The sequence below is a fragment of the Rana temporaria genome, chromosome 9, assembly GCF_905171775.1.
Source record: "Rana temporaria chromosome 9, aRanTem1.1, whole genome shotgun sequence".
Taxonomy (NCBI): Eukaryota; Metazoa; Chordata; class Amphibia; order Anura; family Ranidae; genus Rana; species Rana temporaria.
Window position 1 is genome coordinate 159042624 of NC_053497.1, and position 27446 is coordinate 159070069.

Below are 27446 nucleotides of genomic sequence, written 5' to 3' on the forward strand. Positions count from 1 at the left end.
GGATTCTTTGGGGGTCTGTGACCCCTCAAAGCACCATGTCCCCATGTTGATGGGGACAAGGGCCTCATCCCCACAACCCTTGCCTGGTGGTTGTGGGGGTCTGCGGGCAGGAGGCATATCGGAATCTGGAAGACCAATTTAACAAAGGGGACCCCCAGATCCCGGCCCCCTATGTCAATTGGTAATGGGGTACATTGTACCCCTACTCATTCACTAAAAAAAGTCCTTGGGAAAGTCCTTTATTAAAAATAAAAAAAAGATTCAAGCGGTGGTAATCCACTCACGGTCTCTGCTCCAGCGGTCACAGACCCCCAAAGCATCCTCCTAATGTTGAGGGCATGTGGCCTGGTAAACTTCAGGAGGGGGGGCACTCTCTCGTTCCCCCTCTTTTCCTGCGGCCTGCCAGGTTGCGTGCTCGGATAAAGGGTCTGGTATGGATTTTTGGGGGGAACTCCACAACATTTTTTTTCTAAATTTGGGGTGGAGTTCCCCTTAAAATCCATACCAGACCTGAATGGTCTGGTATAGATATTTGGGGGGAACTCCACGTAATTTTTTTTTATGGAGTGAAGTTCCCCTTAATATCAATACCAGACCTGAAGAGCCTGGTAACTGAATTTGGGGGACCCCCACGCATTTTTTTTTATCAATGACTTTTCTCTGTAATGCCGGGAGCCGACAATTCATTATAGCCGCGAGTGGTTTTAAATGACTTTTTTTCCTTCAGAAATTACACTTTTTGCAGGGACAGTTCTAAGCACGGGAAACAAGTGCTACGTCACAGGCATACTATACACCCCCCCAGGTGCGAAATTTAAAGGAATATTTCACTTTAAGCATTATTAAAATCACTCCTCCCGAAAACAATCGTTTTTAAAACTTTTTATTGCATTGATGCATGTCCCCAGGGGCAGGACCCGGGTCCCCAAACACTTTTTAGGACAATAACTTGCATATTAGCCTTTAAAATTAGCACTTTATATTTCAAACGTTCGAGTCCAATAGACTTTAACAGGGTTCACACAAACTTTTGGTCTGGTTCTGGTGTGAACTGAATGGGGGGGTGTTCGGCTCATCCCTAATTAAGACCAGTCCCTACTGCTCGCTCTTGTGTAGAATGACTGGTCTTGTATCCGCCCCCTCCTACAGATTGAGCAGGCAATCTGTAGTGGGTGGAGCCCTCTGGCTCCCACATCTCTGCTTTCTGATCAAGTTATGTGAAAAACAGTGATAACATCATTGATACTTCTACAAGGTCATATCTAAGTTTGTGAAGGTATTTAGTGCACACTAGGGTTAAGCTTGGGTTCGGTCATTGCTGGACCAACGAGCTGCGGGCACTTATAAAAAGTGACAGGGATGCTCATGACATTGACCCAATATGACCATGTGCCCATATTAGGTCAATGATGTCATAACTATTCTGCATCTTTGTGTACATCACCAGAGAATCGCCCACCCACAGCTCATTGGCTGAGCAATGACATCTATCTTCTGATTTTGGATAGAATGCAAACCCCTCATTAGTGCACACACACTGAATGTATATCCTTTGTGGCTATTAAATGCAAGTTTTTGTCCCTTCTGTCATCTATGCCTGTCTCCCTGCTCTAGGTCCATGATCCATTTTATAAACGTATATATATATATATATATATATACACATACACACAGTATCTCACGAAAGTGAGTACACCCCTCATATTTTTTGTAAATATTTTATTATATCTTTTCATGTGACATCACTGAAGAAATTACACTTTCCTACAATGTAAAGCAGTAAGTGTACAGCTTGTATAACAGTGTAAATTTGCTATCCCCTCAAAATAACTCAACACGCTGCCATTAATGTCTAAACTGCTGGCAACAAAAGTAAGTAAACCCCTAAGAGAAAATGTCCAAATTTGGCCCAATTAGCCATTTTCACTCCCGGTGTCATGTGACTCGTTAGTGTTACAAGGTCTCAGGTGTGAATGGGGAGCAGGTGTGTTGAATTTGGTGTTATCCCTCTCACTCTCTCATACTGGTCACTTACATTGTAGCAGAGTGTAATTTCTTCAGTGTTGTCACATGAAAAGATATAATAAAATATTTACAAAAATGTGAGGGGTGTACTCATTTTTGTGAGATACTGTGTGCGTGCGTGTGTGTGTATATATATATATATATATATATATATATATATATATATATATATATCTCAGTATAAATACCAGTGGCGGCTGGTGCTAAATATTTGGTTTGGGGGGTCGGCAAACTAACGCCATCCACCCTAACCTGCTTGCGAATGCCGCAAGCAAGACTCCCTGGCCAATCGGGTCTCAGGAGCTACTTCCTAAATGGCCAGGAGGAAAATCAGGAAGACAATATTAATATTAATATTAATTTGCTGTTGTAACACAAGTGGGTGGGCTCAGGGCTCAGTCTTCTGCACCCCGAGTCCACCCTTTTTTAAAGCCAATTAGAGCCTCTGGCTTTAATCATGTGCTAAAAATACAACACATTCCCTCTGTGCACCGCTGCATATGTAAGAGCTAGGGGAGAAGTAACAGCAGCACACTGACCTTCCCAGTAAAAGGCTGTGTGGGGGGGTATGTAGGACATATCTGATCATTGGAGGAGAGCAGGCTGAATTCCAGCATAGCTAGAGAACTGACCACGCTGTGCTCTCATGCCTAGTGTGTTAGTTTTTAATAGGAAAGCAAAGGGGCTGGCAGGAACACCAGGGATTTCACATAAAGGAAGCAATACAAAGAGAACAGGATCATTTAACATACAAGTACATGGTACAGCAGGCACATATCAGTAATATGAAATGCAGGGTTTACATATTCTGTAGCTTAGGAATGGACATATTTATTTGTAAGCATTATATCTAATAAAGGAAAAGGTTATAATCACTAGATGTAAAGATTCATACCCAAGTAACCCTTTAAATAGAATCAGATCCTTAATCAGCAATAGTCTGCTTTCACCATCATGAACACTTCCTTGTATTTATGATGAAAGCGTTTGCTGACTTTGCAGTTTAACTTCTGTTTTTTGTTTTTCCTTATTTGTTTAATCTAGCATGCTTGAACTTAAAGCTGTTTTCTGTGCCCCCATATTTATTTTAACACCTTTGAAATAGATATATATTTATGGTACAGATGGTATTATACATGCCTCTCTACACGTGCCAGCTGGCAGTCTGTGAAACCAGTGAGAAGCACTGGGAAAAAAGTGAATCCCTAGCAGGTGCAAACTCAGATAAAAACTGGCTGCATTGTACATATAATCTCACAGCTATTCAGTTTCTACTAAATCTTTCCAAATGAAACCTCTATGGTACAAGTATCAGTGGCTTTATCTAATGGATTGGCAGTACTGCCCGGTAAATACTTAGCCAGCATTAGCTGGTATCAGACAAAAGTTTACCTTTCTCTATAACAATACAAATTCCACAAAGTGTAAAATAACTTTTGAAAGTAAAAAAAAACAAAAAAAACATTTTCATAAACTTTATTAGCATTATCCTAATTTCCCCTGAAAATGTTTCAGCTTAGTGTTCACAGCGTCTTCCCGCAGAGAAGTCACGTGACAGTGACGATACGCGTCAGACACTAGGACACCGGAAGTGACGTTTGCACATTGTGAGCTCGCTGCTCGTTTCTGATATACACTGCATTACTGTTTTAAATGTGAGTACCGTATTTATCGGCGTATATCGCGCACTTTTTTGCCCTGAAAATCAGGGCAAAATCGTGGGTGCGCGATATACGCCGATACCCGCTTTCCCGCGCCGAGTTTTGAATACTGCGCCGACATATACCGAGCGCAGTACACTCGGGTATAGTCGGCCAGTCTCGGCTTCTTCCGTGCTCACGTCCTGGACGTACAGGACGTACAGGACGTGAGCGCGACAGTTGCCGAGCCTGCCCGAGTGTACTGCGCTCGGTATATGCTGGCGCAGTATTCAAAACTCGGCGCGGGAAACGAGCGGGGAGGACGCGAGAACGCCGGACCCGACGAAGAGGACACTCGAAGCCGCAGACGGACGCCGGATTCGCCGATGGACGCCGCGCAAGACACCAAAACTGTAAGTACAAAAAACAATTTTTTTCCCCAGGAATGGGGGCAACTTTAGGGGTGCGCGCTATACGCGGGAGCGCGCTATACCCCGATAAATACGGTACCCTGTTTGTTATATGTTACACTAGAGAGCTTCCTCTGTGTTTTCTCTACCCTGTCTGGTGACGCACTCTGGAGCTGTCTTACCTTACTGACCTCCCAGCCTGGAAGGAAGCCTTAACCCCCTAGGCGCCATACCACTGGAAGGACGGATAGGAGTTATCCCCTCTACCCCCAAGTGATTCCATTGGTTTTAATGAAAGCTGCTTACCTTGCAGCCGTAAGGTAATTTGCTAGAACACCTTTGGGTGTCACCATACACCGAAGATTCACCAACAAGTCACCTTGCCACCTGCTGATGTAATTTAGCACCCAGCACTTCACTTGCACTTTGCAATTTCTTTTGATTAAATTGCGACTGAGTCGCTGTTGCATCATCCATCATTGGTGTATATCAGTTATGTTCAGTCATTCATGTTGATGGGAGCATAACACCATCCTGCGATTTCCTCTGCGACTGCATATACTATTATCTTTACGTTGTGATTTTATTTATGCACCTGATGCCGTGAACACACGGTCGTTTTTTGTGATGAAATAAAACAACGTTTTTAAAATCGTCATTTAAAATGATTGTGTGTGGGCTTCACATAGTTTTTTGTCTTCTAAAAAACGACCAAAAAAAAAATTCGAACATGCTTCAATTTTTTATGTCGTTTTTCAAAATGTCGTTTTTTGTGTCATAAAAAATGATCGTGTGTGGGCTAAAACTACGTTTTAAACAACGTTTTAAACCCGCGCATGCTCAGAAGCAAGTTATGAGACGGGAGCTTGAATGGAACAGAGTGCCGCCGTACGTGTTGTACGTAACCGCGCTTTGCTAGAGCATTTTCAGAAAACGATGGTGTGTGGGCAACGTAGTTTTTTATGATGAAGTTAGAAAATTGTCGTTTTTTTACATGATGAAAAACTTTGTTTTATTTCATCAGAAAAAACGACCGTGTGTACGTGGCATGAGTCACCTTATCTGCAGTGTTTGCACATTCATTCAGTACACCTTTGGATGCACCTTATCTTAGCATTTATAGCGATTTTTATCTTTCCGTCAGTCTATTTGCATATTTGCACATTCATTTATCAATTATACTATTTTGGTTATTTATACATTTTACCAATTACACCATTCTATGCTATTGGAGCACAACACCATCTCTTGATTTTTTTCATACTGCTGGACATTACAGTCATGGCCGAAATTGTTGGCACCCCAGAAAATTTTCCAGAAAATCATATATTTCTCACAGAAAAGTATTGCAGTGACACATGTTTTGCTATATACATGTTTATTCCCTTTGGCCCAGATTCTGAAAGGACTTACGACGGCGCAGCGCCATGTACGCCGTCGTAAGTCCTAATCCGACCCGTCGTATCTATGCGTCTGATTCTTAGAATCAGTTACGCATAGATATCCATTAGATCCGACAGGCGTAAGTCTCTTATGCCGTCGGATCTTAACTGCATTTTTTTTTTGGCCGCTAGATACGCGAATTCCCGAACGTACGCACGGCCGACGCAGTACAGATACAAAGTTTACGTTAGGCTTTTCCCGGCGTAAAGTTGCCCCTGCTATATGAGGCGCAGTCAATGTTAAGTATGGCCGTCGTTCCCGCGTCAAAATTTGAAATTTTTACGTCGTTTGCGTAAGTCGTCCGTGAATGGGGCTGGACGTCATTTACGTTCACGTTGAAACCAATGACGTCCTTGCGGCGTACTTTGGTGCAATGTACACTGGGAAATTCCACGGACGGCGCATGCGCCGTTCCGTAAAAACGTCAATCACGTCGGGTCACAGTAGCTTTACATAAAACACGTCCCCCTGATCCAAATTTGAATTAGGCGGGCTTACGCCGGCCGATTTATGCTGCACCGCCGGCCGCCGCAACTTACAGAGCAAGTGCTTTGAGAATACAGCACTTGCCCGTCTAAGTTGCGGAGGCATAACGTAAAGCAGATACGTTACTCCCGCACAAAATTACGCTGCTGGACGAGAATCTGGGCCTTTGTGAGTATTGGAACAAAACAAAAAAAGGGAGGAAAAAAGCAAATTGGACATAATGTCACAAAAAAAATCAAAATTGGGCTGGTCAAAATTTTTGGCACCCTTAACTTAATATTTGGTTGCACACCCTTTGGAAAAAATAACTGAAATCAGTCGCTTCCTATAACCATCAATAAGCTTCTTACACCTCTCACCCGGAATTTTGGACCACTCTTCCTTTGCAAACTGCTCCAAGTCTCTCTTTTGTCCTGCTGGAAGACCCAAGATCTCTGACGCAAACCCAGCTTTCTGACACTGGGCTCTACAGGGCGACCTAAAATCCTTTGGTAATCCTCAGATTTCATGATACCTTGCACACATTCAAGGCACCCAGTGCTAGAGGCAGCAAAAACAATCCCAAAACATCATTGAACCTCCACCATATTTCACTGTAGGTACCGTGTTCTTTTCTTTGTAGGCCTCATTCCGTTTTCGGTAAACAGTAGAATGATGTGCTTTACCAAAAAGCTCTATCTGGGTCTCATCTGTCCACAAGACATTTTCCCAGAAGGATTTTGCCTTACTCAAGTACATTTTGGCAAACTGTAGTCTTGCTTTTTTATCTCTCTGTGTCAGCAGTGGGGTCCTCCTGGGTCTCCTGCCATAGCGTTTCATTTCATTTAAATGTAGACGGATAGTTTGCGCTTACACTGATGCTCCCTGAGCCTGCAAGACAGCTTGAATTTCTTTGGAACTTGTTTGGGGCTGCTTATCCACCACCCGGACTATCCTGCGTTGCAACCTTTCATCAATTTTTCTCTTCCGTCCACGCCCAGAGAGATTAGCTACAGTGCCATGGGTTGCAAACTTCTTGATAATGTTGCGCACTGTGGACAAAGGCAAATCTAGATCTCTGGAGATGGACTTGTAACCTTGAGAGTGTTGATATTTTTCGACAATTTTGGTTCTCAAGTCCTCAGACAGTTCTCTTCTCATATTTCTGTTGTCCTTGCTTAGTGTGGCACACACAGACACACAATGCAAAGGCTAGGTGAACTTCTCTCCTTTTTATCTGCTTTCAGGTGTGCTTTTTATATTGCCCACACCTGTTACTTGCCCCAGGTGAGTTTAAAGGAGCATCACATGCTTGAAACAATCTTATTTAGCCACAATTTTGAAAGGGTGCCAAATATTTCGACCAGCCCATTTTTGGAGTTTTGTCTGACATTATGTCCAATTTGCTTTTTTTCTCCCTTTTTTTTTTGTTTTGTTCCAATACACACAAATGGAATAAACATGTGTATAGAAAAAACATGTGTTACTGCAATACTTTTCTGTGAGAAATACTTGATTTTCTGGAAAAATTTCTGGGTTGCCAACAATTTCGGCCATGACTGTATAAGAAGGATTCATTGAATGTACATCAAGGTTTCTTTGATTGGTCTAAAAGGATCATGGGCCAAATTTATTAGAAGATTTAAAGGCAACTCATGAAAGATTGTGATTGCTCTTACTAAGGCTCCATTCACACCTAGGCAGACAAATTCGCAGGGTTTTGTCGCCGCAAATCGCAGTACAAATAGCGGCGTTTTGTACCGCGATTTGCGGCGACAAAACGCCGGTATTGTCCGCCTAGATGTGCCCCAGATTGTGCTTCCCATCTCCTAGCCGAACGCCGAAAGCCGCCTGAAAAAAAGGTCCGGGACCTTTTTTCAGGCGGCAGGCGTCAGGCGTCAGGCGTCCGGCGTTCGGCGTGGAGATGTGAACCATCTCCATAGAGGGACATGTGTTCTCATCCCTCTGGCGGCAGCGGCGTAGCACTACAGGTGTAAAAACGCCTAGATGTGAATGGGGGCTAAGTCATAGCTCTGTCTGACTGCTGTCACAAATTTGGGCAAGTAACAGGAGGTTTTTCTTAAAATGACCTACTACCACTTTCAGGACATCTGTCCTATTTCGTGATATTTTGAGGTCTTCTACACCCCCAAACCCTGTCTCCTAGAATTGTGTTCAGCAAAAAACAAGGAAGAGTGCTACACCTGCTGCAGAAGACAGTAAAAGCACAGGGACATGTTATACGAGACTACTAGAAATCACTGCCATTACAGTGTCTTCACAAATAAGTGCTCCTACAGCCGCTACTGAGGTCTACAAAGGGCCATAAAGCAAGTCCCAAAGTCCAGGCCTTCCAGTCAGAGGTTGGACACCAGGGCTATAAGCTTTAACAGAGCTTGGTAACATTAGGTGTTACTTTCTATAATTGCTACAATAAAAACCATTTAGACACAAGTACATTTTCACCCACTGCATCTGGAGTGATAATGAACATGTTAGCTATACGTTAATCCATGTAACAGCTTATTTAGGAAACTTTCAAAGCTGACACAGAAGACTCTTCAAGCTAATATTAAGTAGCTTAGTGATTACATCCACTTGAGAAAATCATTTCTAAATCTGAAAGCTATAAATGTTGTTAGCAGCAGTACTACAGATCAGTGGCGGCTGGTGCTCAAAATTTTTGGTGCGGCGCAAACGGAAAAAAAAACAAAAAACAGTTGCAGCCTCACTGTACCCATCAAATACAGCCACTGTGCCCATCAAATGCAGCCACTGGGCCCATCAAATGCAGCCACTGTGCCATGCCATCAAATGCAGCCACTGTGCCATGCCATCAAACACAGCCACTGTGCCATCAATTGTCACCACTGTGCCATGTCATCAAACGCAGCCACTGTGCCATCAATTGTCACCACTGTGCCATGCCATCAAACGCAGCCACTGTGCCATGCCATCAAACACAGCCACTGTGCCATCAATTGTCACCACTGTGCCATGCCATTAAACGCAGCCACTGTGCCATCAATTGTCACCACTGTGCCATGCCATCAAACGCAGTCACTGTGCGATCAATTGTCACCACTGTGCCATGCCATAAAATGCAGTCACTGTGCCATGCCATCAAACACAGCCACTGTGCCATCAATTGTCACCACTGTGTCATGCCATCAAACGCAGACACTGTGTCATGCCATTAAACGCAGCCACTGTACCATCAATTGTCACCACTGTGCCATGCCATAAAACGCAGTCACTGTTCCATGCCATCAAACACAGCCACTGTGCCATCAATTGTCACCACTGTGCCATGCCATCAAACGCAGCCACTGTGCCATGCCATCAAACGCAGCCACTGTGCCATGCCATCAAACGCAGCCACTGTGCCATTTGTCGCCACTGTGCCCTTTAATTGTCGCCACTGTGCCAATTGATGCCACTGTGCCCTTTAATTGTTGCCACTGTGCCCAATGTCGCCACCGTGCCCATTGATGCCACTGTGTTCATTGATGCCACTGTGCCCATTGTCGGCACTGTGCCCAATGATGCCACTGTGCCCATTGTCGCCACTGTGCCCATTTTCGCCACTGTGCCCATTGTCGCCGCTGTGCCCTGTAAAATGCCCCTCCCCCCACCCAGGCACTTACCTTTCTGGGGGTCAGCCATCCTCCTTCCATGTCCCTCGATGTCTTCTCCCGCCCTCGATGATGCTTCAGCCAATCAGGTTACCGGTAACCAGAACCGGTGAACCTAATTGGCTGAGACGCCTGTCAGTCTTATCTAAGGAACGCACCCCCTGTACGACCCTTAGATAAGTTTCCTGGAAGCCGACTACAGCCTAAGCCGCTGGCTCTGATAGGCACCTCCACACTTCCACACAGCCAACCAGCTGCCGCTATTCAGGTGATCGGCGCTCACCATCCGGCCATCTGAATAATCGGCGGCAGCGGCAACAATAACATAGATTTATGCAATGCATGAATCTATGTTATTGTAATCAGTGGCAGTGCTAGAGCCAGAGGGGGCGGCGCTCCTGCGCCCTCTATAGACGCACCGCCACTGCTACAGATACCAGGGCAGACTCGTTATGCATAACAAAGCCAGTAGGCATCTCTGTAAATGGTGGGAAACTCTCCCTGCGCATATATTAGCTATTATTTATTGAATACTACTGTTATTCTGGCTTCATACTCTTATGAATACAGTAAGATGTAATAAAACGTTAACATACAGCACTTTGAGTCTTTTAGAACAGCACTCAAACATACAATCACCATAGTATCACCTGTGCCGCAGTGCACCACAACGTGTGTAAAATATGCAGGTCTGGATTTTTTTCCATTGCCATGCATTGGCACGCCATTCTAAAGGAATAGGTTGCCTTATCTAAGTTCACATTAGCACACAGGTAACCACATGTCAACATACTTTTGATAACGCAGCACAAAGTTCTGAAAAAGTCCTAAATGTTTGTTTGTCAGAAACATTTCAGGTACTAAAAATAAAAGTTTTGCCTTTAGTTATACTTTAATTTATGTTACATCCTGGTATGCACTGTGACAACTAGGCCCTGCAGTGATAGCTCAAGACTGAAGATTTGTTTGTAAACAAACCTCACAAGATCAACATAATTGGCTGTCATAATAATCACATAATCGGAAACTACACTATTTGGTGTCCGAGGCCTGACAAAACATGCTGAGAGAGCGTGTTGGAAGGTGTAACGCCCCTTTAACTACTTGAATACTGGGTCCTTTTTTTTGGTTTCTATTATATTATTTAGCAAATAAGTAATTTGTGTTCATTTGTGCCAACATTTATACTAGTTCTGTACATACTGTATCTTTGATAAAATAAACCAAATTAGTGGATATTATTTAGTTTGTGTGAAAGTTATACAGTAGAGTCTACAAGCTATGGTGCCAATCATAAAAAACTAATCACACCTTGTGTACTAACAGCCTAACTCATTTCTTGAGGATCTGAAATGGCAGGACAGTACAAATACCCCCTCCCCCAAATGACCCATTTTTGGAAAGTAGACATTCCAAGGTATTTAGTAAGAAGCATGGTGAGTTTTTTGAAGTTGTAATTTTTTCCCATAATGAAGAAAATGAAGAAATGTATTTATTTTTTTTACACAAAATTGTCACAACAGGTCTCACACACAGCATATGTATACATGCAATTACACCCCAAAATACATTCTGCTACTTCTTCGGAGTATGGCGATACCACATTTGTGAGACTTTGCAGGGTGCACCGTCAGGCATTCCAAGAAGCATAAATTACACATCTAATTTCCTGATGACCTATCACATTTTTGAAGGCCCTGGAGCACCAGGACAGTTGAATTACCCACAAAATGACCCCATTTTGGAAAGCAAGCACCCAATGTATATTCTATAAGGCATAATGAGTCTTTTGAACATGTCATTTTTTCCCTCAAGTTTTGGAAAAATGTGGAAAGAAAATGAAAACCAATTTTTTACACAAAGTTGTCAATTTATAAGCTTTTTCTAACACATAGCATGTACAAACCAAAAATGACACCCCAAAAGACATTCTGCTACTCTTCCTGAGTTTGGTGATACCACATGTGTGAAACTTTTATACAGCCTGGTCACATACAGAAAGGCCCAAGATGCAGGGAGCACCGTCGGGTGTTCTAGAAGCATACATTACATGCAGTATGAACTTGGTGAAATGCTTTTATTAAATGATAAACCCATATGAACAGTACTCTTAAAAATAAAAATAAATCTGACAAGACTTGGGATCATTGGATCAGATATATTGCAATAGACTGACTAGACCTTGAGATCACATTCCCTACAAGACATGGTAACTTTTTCAAAAAATGTTCTGTTTTCTTGACTCTGTGGAGTCAAGATTTGGGTGCTCTTTCCCAGCAGCCAATCACGGGGGTTTGTCCTCGCTGTGCATGCTGGGGAGGGGTATTTATGGGACAGACGCCATTGGTTCTGGGTCTTCTTCGTTGAGTGTGGTACCCACCTTTAGGGTGGCCACATCACGGCCTCCCGGCACCATGGCCTACCTGGCCGGGGCATGCGTGCCACGCGGTGTTCCTGGTTCCGGGACCATGTTGGCCCGGAGTATCTGAACCAGCGATGGGGATCCAGTGAGTGACTGGATTCCCTCATTTGAAGATCCCAAGCTGTGTGCTGTTCGGTGGGTGAATTGGTCTGAGGAGCGCCATTGAGAGGCTGGCGGTCCAAAAACATTTTTAGACAATTTTCTATTTTTATTTTACAAGGTATTAAAACAATACAGAGTTAAATGTATTTATTTTTTTAACAGGACAAGGAAGCTGGCAGTTGTGTCTGTGTCTCTCCCTGCAACAGCTAAAAGTCGGCGGGAGGGTTTTCAGCTGCTGCCGAGAGCCGCACAGGGCATCCTGTAATTTCCCCTCCTTCCCTCTGGTGTTTGGGCCCCCTGTGTGCCCAGGCCCCCTACAGGAGGGCTGGTGGACCCCCCCTGTCAGCGGCCCTGACAGTGTAGGATTTATAAAGGACAAAACACTAACCAAAATAAATCACAAGGACTTTATGTACATGTCCCCTTCCCCCATTTTGTGAATATTGTATATAGCTGTGCAAAGGATTTAGGCAGGTGTGAAAAATGCTATAAATTAAGAAGGCTTCCAGAAATAGAAGTGTTAATAGCTTATTTTTATCAATTAACGAAAAAGCAAATAAATGGACAGAAGAGAAATCCAAATCAAATCAGTATTTGGTGTGACCACCCTTTGCCTCCAAAACAACATCAATTCTTCTAGGTACACTTGCACACATTTTGTGAAGGAACTTGGCAGGTAGGTTGTTCCAAACATCTTGGAGAGCTAACCCACCGGAATTATGTGGGTGTAGGCTGCCTAAAATCATACTTTTCCTTCATGTAATCCCAGAAAGACTTGATGATGTTGAGATCAGGGCTCTGTGGGGGTAAATTCATCACTTCCAAACGTATTGTTCTTCTTTATGCTGAAGATATTTCTTAATGACATTGGCAGCATGTTTGGGGTTGTTGTCTTGCTTCAGAATACATTTGGATCAAATCACATGCCTCCCTGATGTTATGGCATGATGGATAAGTATCTGTCTGTATTTCTCAGCATTGGACACCATTGATCCTGACCAAATCTCCAACTCCATTTGCAGAAATGCAGTTGCAAACTTGCAAGGATGCTTCACTGTTGACTGCAGACACTTATTATTGTACAGCTTTTTAGCCTTTCTGTGAAGAAACTTTGTTTTGCTACAGCCAAATATAAAAAAATGTTGACTCACCCCATTTTTCTGCACCACAATTCCTATGTTTTCGAGCATAGTTAAGTCGTTTAGCCTTGTTTTTACGTCAGAGGTAATATTCTTCTATGAAGACCACTTCAGGCCAGACTTTCTGGACAGTAGATGAGTGTACCTGGGTGCCAATGGTTTCTGTCAGTTATGTGCTGCTGATGGCACTGCTGGACATATTTTAATGTTGACAGGAAGTAATCATGATGTGTCTTTCATCTGCTGCAATAAGTTTCCTTGGCCAAACACTGTGTCTACGGTCTCCAATGTTGACTGTTTCTTTGCCTGGGAGCGACCTTGCAGAATCAATATATCCATATTTTTGTCTTGTTGCTGTGGTCAGTCCTGCCATGATGTGTGACCTGTGACATGAAACTGTTTTCCACAATCTCACCGTAGTAGCAGAGTTTGGATGTTCCTAACCCATTTTTAAGTCTCCTACACAGTTGTCTCTGTTTCAGGTAATGACTGTTGGGTAAATTATTTGTATAAGTAGAGAGTGCAAAATGTGGTGCAGCTGTGCATGGTAACTTAAACTTGTTCAATTAAAGGGGATGTAAAGCCACTCTCATCCTTTCTAAACTACTGCCAAAGTGCTGATCTATAAGGATATACATGCCTCCTGCATGTATCCTTACCTTCAAATGTTTCCCCTCTATCTGTTATAAGAACTGAAAAACTGCAGATTATGTGGGTGTATCTGTTGCCTGGAGCTCTGTGGGTAGAGTCGTGATGTCAGTAGACTCCCCGCCCTTCTCTACACTCCCCTTGTCAACATGCATTTTTGTATTCCTTACACTAAATTCTGCTATGATCGCTAACATCCAGTCAAAATCCAGAAAAGTAACCACATGACTTCAGAAAAGGAGTGGTGGTGGGAATTAAAAAATAATGCCTGCCTCCAGGCTAATGCATGAGATATGTAAATAACTTGTCACTCACAGCAAGGGGGCAGAACGGACTAAGGTTTTTCTCTAAGTCCGTTTTATTTCACTGAACAATAAAAGAGGATTGCTCAGAGCTGGATTAACTCTGTGTGGCAAGACTGGGCACAGATGATAGGAAATCCTTATGTTGTACATTGTGACATCAATAAAAATAATAAAAAGAAAATCGGGTTTACATCCACTTTAAGCTTTGACAAAAAAAACTGGAAGCTGATAGGTTTCTATGCCGAGCTGCGCCAGATTTTGCACTCTCTTTTAGTAAATCAACCGCAGTGTTTCAGCCTACATATGAAATTGATGATCATTAGCATTTGCTTGGTATAATTAGGTAATTATACACCTGACTGTAATCCTACAAAACCCCTGACTTTGTGCAAAGTGTGTAAGAATTGAGGCTGGGTTGAAGCCAAAATTATGTCACACCAGTATAGTCACACCAAATATTGATTTGATTTAGATTTTTCTAAGTGTTCACTCACTTTGCATTTTGTAAAATGACAGAAATAAACCATTAATCGAATTATATATTTTTTAAAGCATTCTTTTTTTCTTAAAGGTTAACTTTTTTTTTTTTTTAAAGCATTCTTACTTTACAGAATATTTTCGCACCTGCCTAAAACCCTTGCACCGTACTATACTATATATATATATATATATATATATATATATATATATATATATACACAGTATATTATCATATAAGCATATAAATAATTAAATGTTAGCTGCCACTTGATGTGTTTTTTCGCTTAGGTGCAGACCTACTAAATAATAAATAAGACAACATATACCGTATATTTAATCATCTTGTTCTTCATGTTCAAACAATCCACTGTATAATAAAAGATAAAGGTGTGGAAAATTGGGACAGTCATGTCTCAAACTGTGATACCATGTAAACAGAAAAGCAGTTGCACACTGTAAGCTTTTCTCTATGAAATACTTTTAGATTCATCTCAGGGTGTGCCAGTAACAGTCACTAAGAGAAAACCCCCGGGGGCAACAGATACTCAGAGCTAATTCACAGCAAAACAGTACAGATCTAATCATTGTAAAAACATACCTGAAATGTTTCATACACAGGCTAGACTCATCATAGACAGAGGGCGCACCGGCCTTGCGCATTACCTTTGCAACACTACAATTTATTAGAAGTAAAATTGTATACTCATAAACGAGTGATAAAATCAGACAGATAATACAAAATCTATCATTAGCCTCAAAAAGCAAGTAAATATGGGTTAGTTGAAAAAGTCCAAAGTAGGCTGATGCATTTCGAGGTGTTTCAGGCTCTGAGGAAGAGAGGCCACCCTACTAGCCAGCAGATCTTGCTGGGTGAGGCAAATGATGGACTTTGTATCATCTGTCTGATTTTATCACTCGTTTATGAGTATACACAGGGCTTTTTTTCTCAGACAATAGGTGCAGGAACTCCCCCTTTCCGAGTCACCCCTTTTCTCCGCCCCCTACCTACCTCCCAGTACCGCCCCTTTTAGACAATATAGAACAAAGTATCATTTTGTGGTGCTAAGTAATTTATATGGAATTTGGTAATGATATCAAGAAAAGCAGTAAAATAGATCCCCTGCAGCCAGCAACAATAGATCCCCCTAACAACAGTGGACCAGCGACAACAACATTTCCCCGCCAGCAACAATAGACTCACAGCAGCATCAACAGATCTCCGTACAGCAAGCATTAATAGACTCTCTCTGGCTGCAATCAACAATAGACCCCTCCCCCAACAGTAGATCTCTTTCAGCAACAACTGACCCCCACCCCCTAGAAACAATGGGTCCCCCACCAGCAACAATAGAGTCCCCCTGCAAAAATAGATCCACAGCAGTGAGCATCAATACCCTGCAACACACCCCAGAATCCCTTGCCATTACATACAGTCAGTCCAGAACGTGCCGGAACTGCGTTCCCCCGCGTTCCCGCTGAGTATACAATTTTACTTCTAATAAATGTTAGTGTTGCAAAGGTAATGCACAAGGCTGGTGCGCCCTTTGTCTTTGTTTTCTTTTATATTTACTCCTGGGTTCCCCCTAACCTGTTGAGAGTGGCAGCACAGCCGATGCAGTGGTGTGATTTGTGAAGATTTCCCTCTTCTTATTTTTACCCTACGGCAATCTTTCGAGCACAGAGCATTTGTTTCTTTTTACATAGACTCATCATGGAGACCTGTCTATTTTTTCAACCCATTAGATATTATTTAGAAATTAGAAATATCCATGACAATATTAATATTGCTATGTGTCAGGGAGCCAATCTATGTTTAGAGGAAAGCCCCAGGAGGAATGCATACTGGGAAATGATGATGCACCTGTCTTTTCACCCTTTGGGGCAGATCCACAAAAGGATTATGCCGGCGTATCTATTGATACGCCGGCGTAATTTTAAATTTCCCGCTTCGTATCTTTGTTTTGTATCCACAAAACAAGATACGACGGCATCTGGGATTGATCCGACAGGCGTACGTCTTAGTACGCCGTCGGATCTTAGATGCAATTTTTCGGCGGCCGCTAGGTGGCGTTTCCGTCGAAATCCTCGTTGAGTATGCAAATTAGCTATTTACGGCGATCCACGAACGTACGTCCGGCCGGCGCATTTTTTTTATGTCGTTTTCGTTCGGCTTTTTCCGGCGTATAGTTAAAGCTGCTGTTATGAGGCGTACTCAATGTTAAGTATGGCCGTCGTTCCCGCGTACAATTTTGAAATGTTTACGTCGTTTGCGTAAGTCGTTCGCGAATAGGGATTTGCGTAGAATGACGTCACCGTCTGAAGCATTGGCTTTTTCTGGGTTAATTTCGAGCATGCGCACTGGGATACCTCCACGGACGGCGCATGTGCAGTTAAAAAAAAACCTTGTTTACGTCGGGTCACCACGTATTAACATAAAACACGCCCCCATTACATCCATTTGAATTCCGCGCCCTTACGCCGCCAGAGATACACTACGCCGCCGTAACTTACGGCGCAAATTCTTTGTGGATTCGAAATAAAAACAAATAAATAGATAAATAGATACGCTACGCCCGGCGGAAGATTACGCGCAGGTACGTGGATCTGCCCCATTATGTTTTCTTGCATTGATAGTATGTCCAACAATCACATCTAGCACCCGGGTAAGATGAAACAATGACTAACAGAGTCTTATGATGGAAACTGCATCTCACCATCATTCACGTTCATTTAAAGCGTAAACAATAAATTAATTTTATTTGCTCCATAGTAGATAGTAGTCTGCTAAATTTACAATTCAAAGCATTTTTTTTATGTTTGTTCTTAAAGTGCAAACAAATACCTGCTGATCTTGATAGAAAACTTGGAAGCTGATAACATCCTGTGCTCTCTGCCTATGCTGACTGTTATCATAATTGTTCTTAGCTCTCTCTCAGGCCCCATACACACGATAGAATCCATGCGCTTGAATTTATCCGCGGATCGGTTTCAGCGGATCGGCGGATTTATCTGTTGGTCCGCTGGCACGTACACACTAGCGTATAAAAATCCCCGCGAACCAGAACGTATGCAACGTAAACCACGTAAGACGTCACTATAAAGGGGAAGACCAAAGTCAACGGCGGCGCCCTCTGTTCCGCTTTTCTAGTTCCGTGTTACAGCGTTCTAGTGAAGGTTTGGTTAGAGCCGATTCGTGCTTTTCAGTCTCCGCGTTTTGACAGGTGGTATTCTTGGGTTCAGTGCGTGTGCTTGCGGGTTTGCAGTTGGCATTCGGGCACAGGCTTTCAGCACGTTTCCGCGTACTGTGCGCTCGTATCTGTGTGTCGTGCGGGGTTAGCAGGTTGTGCTGGATTTGGGGGTGCTTTCTGTTGGAGTGTGTTCTTGACTGACCAGCCGGCCGGTTTGAATCCATGATGGAGCAGCATCGTCGATTCTCGCGAATTGGTGGTGTTTATGGGTTTGCTTATGGACAGGCTCAGTGAATCAGTTGTTTGGGCAGGAACAGTGGGAGGAGGCGTTTCTGGACCAAGAATTGGTTGCGCCAGCGTGACCATTTTCTCATATGCCTCTGCTTAGGAACTCCAGGAGAATAATCCTGATGATTTTAGGAATTTTCTCCGCATGACGGACCCCGTATTCAACCGTCTGCTGGAACTTCTGTCCCCCTATATCACGAGGCAGGACACTGTGAATCCATCACGGCCAAGCAGAGGCTTATTGCCACGTTGCGGTACCTGGCGACTGGGAGGAGCCTGCAGGACCTCAAGTTCTCGACAGGCATCTCTCCCCAGGCGCTTGGGGTCATCATACCGGAGACGTGTACTGCCATCATACATGTTCTGCAGGAGGAGTATATTAAGGTAAGTTCCCTAATTTTAACATCACAATGTTTTTTTTTTAAATGTGTGAGAAAGTCTAATATTTTTTTTCTTCTCTAATAACCATGAGATTGTAATCTGCTGTGTGTGGGATGTTCCCTTTTCTCCCCATGCATGTTGTTAACCTTTACACGTTTTTTTTTTGGGGCCTACCTGCATATTTTGTCCTTACCCACCATAAACCTGTCCAGCATGCTTTGCTAGGCCCAAACCCACCTAGCCAATTTTTGAATTTTGGCTAATCAATTGTAGCTCTCCCCCCCCCTCCTCTCCCCCGAAATTAGTTTATTGATCTATCATCAGAGGGATGTTGAGTCTGACAATTAAGTGTGCCTATATTGTTTTAACTAAATACTCACTTCACAATGATTGTATGAAATTAGAATCCTGTTGTTGAAGTTGCACAATGATGGTTTTTGTATTGTGATTGCAATGTTTATCTGATAAATTAGTAATATTTTTTTTTTGTTTGTCCCCACAGCTACCCTCCACACCACAGGAATGGCAGTCTGTGGCTTCCCAATTTTCCCAGCGTTGTGATTTTCCGAACTGCGGTGGAGCAATAGATGGGAAGCACGTCCGCATTGTGCCCCCACCCCACTCGGGGTCCTACTATTTTAACTACAAGGGTTTTCATAGTATCGTGTTGATGGCGGTGGTGTCGGCACAGTATGAGTTTCTCTATGTGGACGTGGGGAAGAACGGCCGGCTGTCAGATGGGGGAGTGTTCTCACGGACTGAATTCTACGATCGTCTCCAAACTGGTGATCTGGCATTGCCACCAGATGAAGATAATGTAGAAGGACTTCCGTTTGTGTTCCTAGCGGACGAAGCTTTCGGGCTTGGACCTCACCTAATGCGGCCTTTTCCCCATAGGACTCTCACCTACGAGAGGAGGGTGTTCAATTATCGGTTGTCCAGAGCTCGGAGGGTAGTCGAGAATGCCTTTGCGATTCTCACCAACCGGTTCCGCCTGTTCCTGACAGCTATACATCTGGCGGAATATAAATTGAACACCGTTGTATTTGCCTGCTGCATTTTGCACAACTTTTTACGCAGGCATTCCCAGACGTACCTACCCGACAGCGTTTCTGAGGCAAGACTACTCTCAGATCCTCTCCCTGGGCTGGACACTGGTCGCGCTGGCATTGGCACCCCATCTGCTCGTGAGGTACGCGACAAATATGTTGAGTACTTCATGGGTCGGGGGGCCATTGCTATACCAGATGATATTACTTTCTAATTCGGCCCCCAAAAGAAAGGAATATTCACAGAACTAATAAATAATTAGACCATTGGACTTTATACAGTTGTTTGCATTACTGCTTTTTCTCTTTTTATCTGTCTTCCTGGTTTGCACCAAAAATAGTGCACTTCTAGTGCCAAATGTAGGGTTCAGGTTTTAGTAAATAAACACAATTGCACATTATTCACTCATCTACAAACTGGGTATCCAGCATATAAAAGAAGAAAGCCACTCATTGTTTGGATTTTGGAAAAGCTTTTTTTATTTTGAGCTTTTTCATTTTTCCTTGCTTACTCAAATTTTTACTAACAAACATGTCAACTTTGAGTTTTTTGCAAGGATTTTTTTTGTTGTTATATTTTTATTTTTCGAATTATCGGATTTTTACAATCATTATTCTCCTATATTTTTGGAGTTCACCAACAATGTATTACAATTGTAACATTTTTCACACAAATAGAATATTTCACAAATGTAAACTTAACAGAATTTTTTTGTGTGAATTTTTGAAACCAATATTTCTGTTTTTTTTTATTTTTTTTGGAAATAATTTTTTTTATTTTTTTTGGTATTATTGCTCAAATCTTGGTCAAATTTTTTGGACATATTTCTCACCCAACTTTTTTAGTGAAACTTAGAATATTTTTAAAGGTTTATTCTAAAAAATCTTCTATTGTACCATTTTTTTTTTTCATTTATTTAATTTTTTTTTTAATTTTATTTAAAAAATTTAAAAAAAATTTAAACATTTTTTTTTTAATTTTTTAATTTTATTTTAATAATTATTTTATTTTTATTTTTTAGGATTTTTCTGGCTTTTGGATTGAAGCCTTTTTTTTTTAGAAAACGTATAAAATGTGAAAAAAATATAAAAGACAAATGTGTCACTTTTACATCACAGTCATGGTGTGAGTTCACACCTGAACACGGCAAAATTTGAAGATGCACACACAAATCGCCAAATGTCAGTTCTACAACATATAAACACCGACAAAGGGCGACATGTGCTATCTGCCATCATGAGTGATCAATGTCTGTGTTATGTGGGAGCAAACCCTTCCTCAAAAACTACTTGAGAATCGAGGAGGGGTTTGTACCCACAAAGCACAGATAATCAAGATTCTGTGATGGCAGATAGCACATGTTGCCACACTGTGTGTGCATCTTCAAATTTTGGCGTATTGCTGAGTCACAATATAAAACTGGTTGGGGATGGGCGGGTGGGGGGGTGTTCAGTCTTTGACCCGGCCCATCATGTCAATGATGTTTTTATAGTTCTGTTCTATCCCGATCATTTTTTGGCGCATAGTTTCCAGCTCGGTGCAGCACTCTAAAAAGTAACTTTTCACATTCTGTTCCATGAGAAGCAGTCTTTGGCGCATGTTGTCCTTCTCACTGCTGCACTCCATCACTTGCTGTATAATTATTCCAGCACTGGTGGCAGAAAAATGATGACCAACATCTTCATCCCCTACAAAATGAAGCAAAAAAAATACAATGTGAGAAAAAGCCTGTCTAGATCTATATAGGGTTGCCACCTCATCCCTTTAAACCAGAACACATATTAATTTAACAGGTTCTGTGGCTGATTAAGGTGGTAATTAAACTCATCTGGTGCCATATCAGCATTACACTAGCCACAGAACATGTGTAATCCATATGTGTTTGGGAATAAAGGGATGAGGTGGCAAGCCTATCTACATCTGTTTTTCCATATCAAGCTGGTGTGACACTGACCTGCTGGTGGTGTGCTCCTCCAACCTCCACATCTTCGACATCTGAATCACTCCTCCTTCTTGCATCACTTCCCCATCATCCTCCACGACTCCTCCTTCCATCAATCCACCATCTTCTAAAGTGCAAAAAATCCTCCTCAACAAATTCCCCTTCCTCATCCACAAGTACAAGATCCAAGATGACTCCATCTTCCTCTCTTCCTTGCACATCCTCCTCCTCCTCCACATCCTCCCTCTCTTCTTGCACAACCTCCTCCTCCTCCACATCCTCCTCTCTTCCTTGCACATCCTCCTCCTCCTCCACATCCTCCTCTCTTCCTTCCACATCCTCCTCCTCCTCCACATCCTCCTCTCTTCCTTCCACATCCCCGTCCTCCTCCCACATGGCGAGATGTTTGATGTTGGCCTTGTCTGGCCCTCTCAGCCTCCTCAAACTGCAGGCGTCTTCTTTCCCCTAAATAAACAAAGAAAAAAAGGTATACTCATCAACACACAGATATTGTAGAGCAGAAATCGCATACATTGCTTTATTAGGAAGAGGCTTTTTTTGGGGCTAAATTGGGTCTTCTCCCCCCCACTCAAAAATTTGGGATGACTTCTATGGCAAGCTCTGATTCGGGCCCTTTTTAGCGAAGTGACACACATGGATGTCCCCCCCTTAAATTTTTAACACGGAGACCATACAAATTTCAATCTTAATATTTAGGTGGAGACACAGGTGCTCTGATTACAGATATGAAAACACCAGCTTAGTAGCACTGTTGCATTACACAGGTCTTGGATTTGCATTTTCCACAACTCTATTTGTACACAATGTTTACAAACCATGTTTTTGGCCAGAGAGGCATGTCCAGGTGTTTTGTTCCTGGGCCAACATCGTATTTGGGAGAAATAAGCTGATGTCAACGATGTTTACTATTAAACAGTCGTTGCCCAAGCAAAAATGTTTGTGAAAAACACCTTCTATTTCAACATGAGCTCAGAAGTACAAACCAGGCCAAGGAGACAGATGTAGAAATTTACCTGACCAAGCTAAAAATCTAAAAAGGTTCCCCCCCCAACTAATATATTTAACTTACTTTTCTTTAGTATTTTTTGATCTTCTTGTACTGATGTGGCTCCCTCAGTTTTCAAATCAGACCACCGCTTCCGTAGCTGCTCCTTGGACCTGGTGATCCCAAACATTCTCTTCATTTTCTTGCCACCTTCTCCATTATTTTCCCCTTTCTGCGGTTGGGGGTCTTGTATGGCCCATATTGGCCATCATAGTCCTTCCTCCCGCAGTATATCCACAAGCTCAATCATTTCCTCAAAAGCCATATTAGTGGCCTTATACCGTTTTGGACGGGATCGGGACGTTCCTGCCTCTGTCCCCTCACTTCTTGGCCTGAGAGCTCCATGCATGCTCGCCTGTCATCGCCATCTTTTATCCCCACAGAGATTAGGGGCGTGGAAACCAGGAAATGTCCCGTCATGGGCGTGTACGAGGGTGGCGGTTCATGCATACGCGGAGTGTAGAGAATGAATAAGACGTAATTACGTAGGTTACGCAGAGATTATTCGCTCGTTTCACAGAAGTTACATAGTTCACGCCATATTTTTTGAGTTAACATTGATTAGGGGGCATGGCAAAGGTGACGAAGGCGGGGTGTCACGCACACGCGGAATGTATAGAAGGGAAGCCACGTGGTTACGTACGTTACGCGGAGGTGATTATAACATTTGACAGAAGTTACACACTTAACGCCATATTTTGTGAGTTAACATTGATTAGGGGGCATGGCAAAGGTGACGAAGGCGGGGTGTCACGCATACGCGGAGTGTATAAAAGGGAACCTACGTGATTACGTACGTTACGCAGAGATTATTTCAAGGTGCTTCACGAGGAGCTAGAGATAATAAGGTAAGAAAATTGGAACATGGGATCAGCAGAGGCATAAAAAATATAGAGCCATGGGATTGGGGTTTAATCTGTTGTTTGCACCCTTTTAACGCTACTTATGTTTCTTGTGTCCCCAAAACAGTAATCCTTCTCACAATGCTTTCACACATCACTTTAATCTAGATGTGAAGAATGCTCTACGTATTTGTAGTTTTTGCCAGGTGTATTGTGATCATGCAAGTATTGTTCTGTGTTGGTTGGCCAGAGGTTAGTATGAAGTGTATTTCTATGTCAGGAATGATGAGGGGCATGCTAGGTACACATGAAATAGTGCCTTGAGGAATGGTCAAAATATCAAAAATGGATGATGGTTAGAGATGACACGTATTTAGAAAACTTTATTCAAAAATGGTCTGCATGTGAACTAATTGTTGGTCACAACAATGGGGCAGAGCTGGGCAGCATTTTAGCTGCAGGAGACACTGTGTTTGCATAGTAGTTTTGAAATCTGGGGCCACATATTCTTACAATGTGAATGCTGTGCATTTTATAATGCTTCTTTATTTTTATTTTTACAGTGTGTTAATTGTATGTTTTGGAAAAAAACATACAAAAATAAAATGGACCAGATTGTGGGCCAAGAAGCTATAAGTAGCCTTATTGCGAAGTATCGTGAGACGCCCCTACTTTGGGGATAGCAGACACCCCCTGTATAAAAATCGGGCGTGCCGAAGGACAGCACTTGATGAGATTGCAACATATATGCAGACATGGGTTCCCGGCTGCACAGGCCACATAATCAAGAACAAAATGAACAACCTGAGGGCCGCATTCCGCACAAAAAGAAAACAACTACGGGAGCAACGATCAGGAGCAGCAGCAAGCGAGTCCACGGAGCCAAGTCTGTGGTACTACCAGGAGCTGCAGTTTTTGGGGGATCAAATGGATGGCCGGCGATCAATGTCAAGCCTTCCTCCCAGACAGCAGGGCAGCAGACCTTCCACGGATCACCGTAGACAGGAGGAGAACAGTGAGGGGCTGGCTGGCATGCATCCAGATCTTCGACTGAGCACTTCTTCTGAGGTAGAGTATTTTACACCAAATTTTTGTGCTGCTAATTATGGTTTAATTCTTGAGTTGATATTGTAAGCCCAAAAGAAAAAATGGCCTAGAAAAGTCGTGGTCATAAAAATAGGGGTCCTGGATGACAAGTGCAGGGATCAGAAGGAGAGTAGATTCAAGATTAAAGTAAGATAAAACAAACCAGTCTAGAGCATGAAAATGTGTGTGATTTGCTGGTGTCAAATTGTAAAACATGTCCCTTTTTTGCCACAGGAAGAAGTGACCAGCCTGGATTTGACGGCTACTGAGGCCGAGATGCATGCCAGCCAGGAGGAAGGGGTCATTGGCAGCCAGGAGGAGGAGGCCGGGGCCAAGCACTAGTCAGGAGGGCCCCAGGCCCAGGGCTAGCACAAGCACGCATGTCCCTCCCCCCCAGGTCAGGCAAGCAGGCCTAATGAGGCGCAGGAGGGAAGTTGAGGATAGGAGCCTCGAGATGATCAGGAGGCGAGCGCCATAATGAGGGCCCCCCTGACCCGCACTGAGGCCTACAGTGCCTATGTGGCACACGAACTATCAACAGGGGGGAGGAAGATCAGAGGCGTGCCAGAACCTATTTAATAAGGTGATTCTATGGATGCAGAGGGGCTGGCTGACCGATGACACCGAGCTCAGTGACCCACCACGGCCTCTTGCAGATGGGGAGGATGTGGCAGCAGGAGGAGGTAACAGATGTTGGGCAGGATGGGCCTGCCCAACATCTGTTACCTCCTCCTGCTGCCACATCCTCCCCATCTGCAAGAGGCCGTGGACGGATCCGTGGAAGATCTGCTGCAAGGAGGGTTACAAGGAACAGGAGAAGATGATTCCCGGCCTTCCATTTGATCCCCCAAAAACTTTTTGCTTTTTGGACTACCACAGCCTGGGCTCCATTGGCTCACTTGCTGCTGCTCCTGGTTTTTGTTTTTTGTGGTTGTTCTCTTTAGTTGTCGGTATGCGGGTCCTCAAGGTTTGCCATTTTGTCCTTGACTATGTTGCCTGTGCAGTCTGGAACACAAGTCTGCATGTATGTTGCTATCTCAGCAAGTGCTGCCCTTCTAGTTATTTTTGTGGTGAATTAGGTTAAAATAAATGGTGATTTTATTTTCAGAAATACCTTGTCTATTGTGTTTTTAGACTGTGTTGATTAGGCATGAAACATTTTTGGTAATATGTGTCATTTAGAAAGGACACCAACTCCTTGGGGGGGGGGGGGGACATTTGGTGTACCAACTTGGTGAAACCAAAAAGGAAAAACACACGCATAACAAAAATGGTGACAAAACCTCACCCAAAAAAAAAAAAAAAAATGTGCAAAAAAAAACAATGGTGCCATAAATTGCACACAAAAAAAAAAAAATGTGCAAGAAAAAACAATGGTGCCATAAATTGCAAAAAAAATAAATAAAAAAAAAGTGCAAAAAAAAACAATGGTGCCATAAATTGCACACAAAAAAAAAAAACATAAAATGTGCAAAAAAAAACAATGGTGCCATAAATTGCACACAAAAAAAATAAAGAGAAAAAATGTGCAAGAAAAAACAATGGTGCCATAAATTGCACACCAAAAAAATATAGAAAAAAAATGTGCAAGAAAAAACAATGGTGCCATAAATTGCACACCAAAAAAATATAAAAAAAAATGTGCAAGAAAAAACAATGGTGCCATAAATTGCACAAAGAAAAAAAAAAAAAAAAGAAAAAAAAAAAAAAAACATTGCATTTAAAAATAAACCAAAAAACATAGACATGTGGAGGACTAAAATAAAGTTACAACATCTGGATAGATAGCATCAGCAAGAGAACGCGTTTATTCTAGCAAGAGAACGCAGAAAAAAAAAGAGGCAAGAAACGACACAATAGAGCTTTAAAAGGACGAATGTGCCATATCACAAACAAACGAGAGTTTTACCTGAAGTGCTCCCATCCCCTTATTTCGTCTGAGCAGCGCGGGATTTTTATCCGCGGATATTGTGTACTAACCAACGGATATATCCGTCGGATAGCTTCACAGCGGATATATTTGTTAAGCATGTCAGCAAATATTTGATCTGCTGAAAAGCGATTCGACGGAAAATATCCGCGGATAATTATCCGCTGGAGTGTACACACCATAGAATCTATCCGCTGAAACCCATTTGCAACGGATTTATCCGCGGATGGATTCTATCGTGTGTACGGGGCCTGAGGTGTTTTCTGTGAGGTGTTTTCTGTGAGGGTAAATACCTTCATTTGAAGGACAAGTATTCAAAAAACATTCCTCAATTTCTGCTGTGTTTACAGAGAGCCTGCAAACCAAACAATTGGTTTCCTAAGAGACGCTGAGGAGTTTAATAACACCTCACAAACAGCTGTGGGGTGAGTTGGCTCCTCCCACACAAGGCTGAGGGAACTTTCCTCTGCATATGTTTACATTGGTTTCCTAGGAGACGCTGAGGTAAAAACCTTCATACGAGGTGCATGCGCGGAGGCTCCTAAGATGGCCGCTTAAGCCAGGAGCTCCGCTCTGTCACAGCCATCACCTGGCCCTAGCACCGGATTCACGGCGGTCGACAGCCCAGACACGGCGGATTCGATAGGGGAACATCCCGCCACCATCCCCATGTACAGTAGAGCGGTCCGGAAGGGCCTGGAACCGAGCTACACGGATTTGGAGAATCGGGCAGAATCCAAGATGGCGGCCGTACCTCAGACACAGGCGTCTTATGCGGGGGGATGTCCTGAGGTGAGACAGGTAATCTCTCCAGCTACATTAAACCTTCCCCCTCAGACTGTCCAATGTACCTCAGGCCACATATCAGCACCACTTTCCACCTCAGAAGTCACAGTGGAATCCCCATTATCTCATTATGCTGGCTTCCCTCAGGAATCATCACCAGTACATGTTATCAA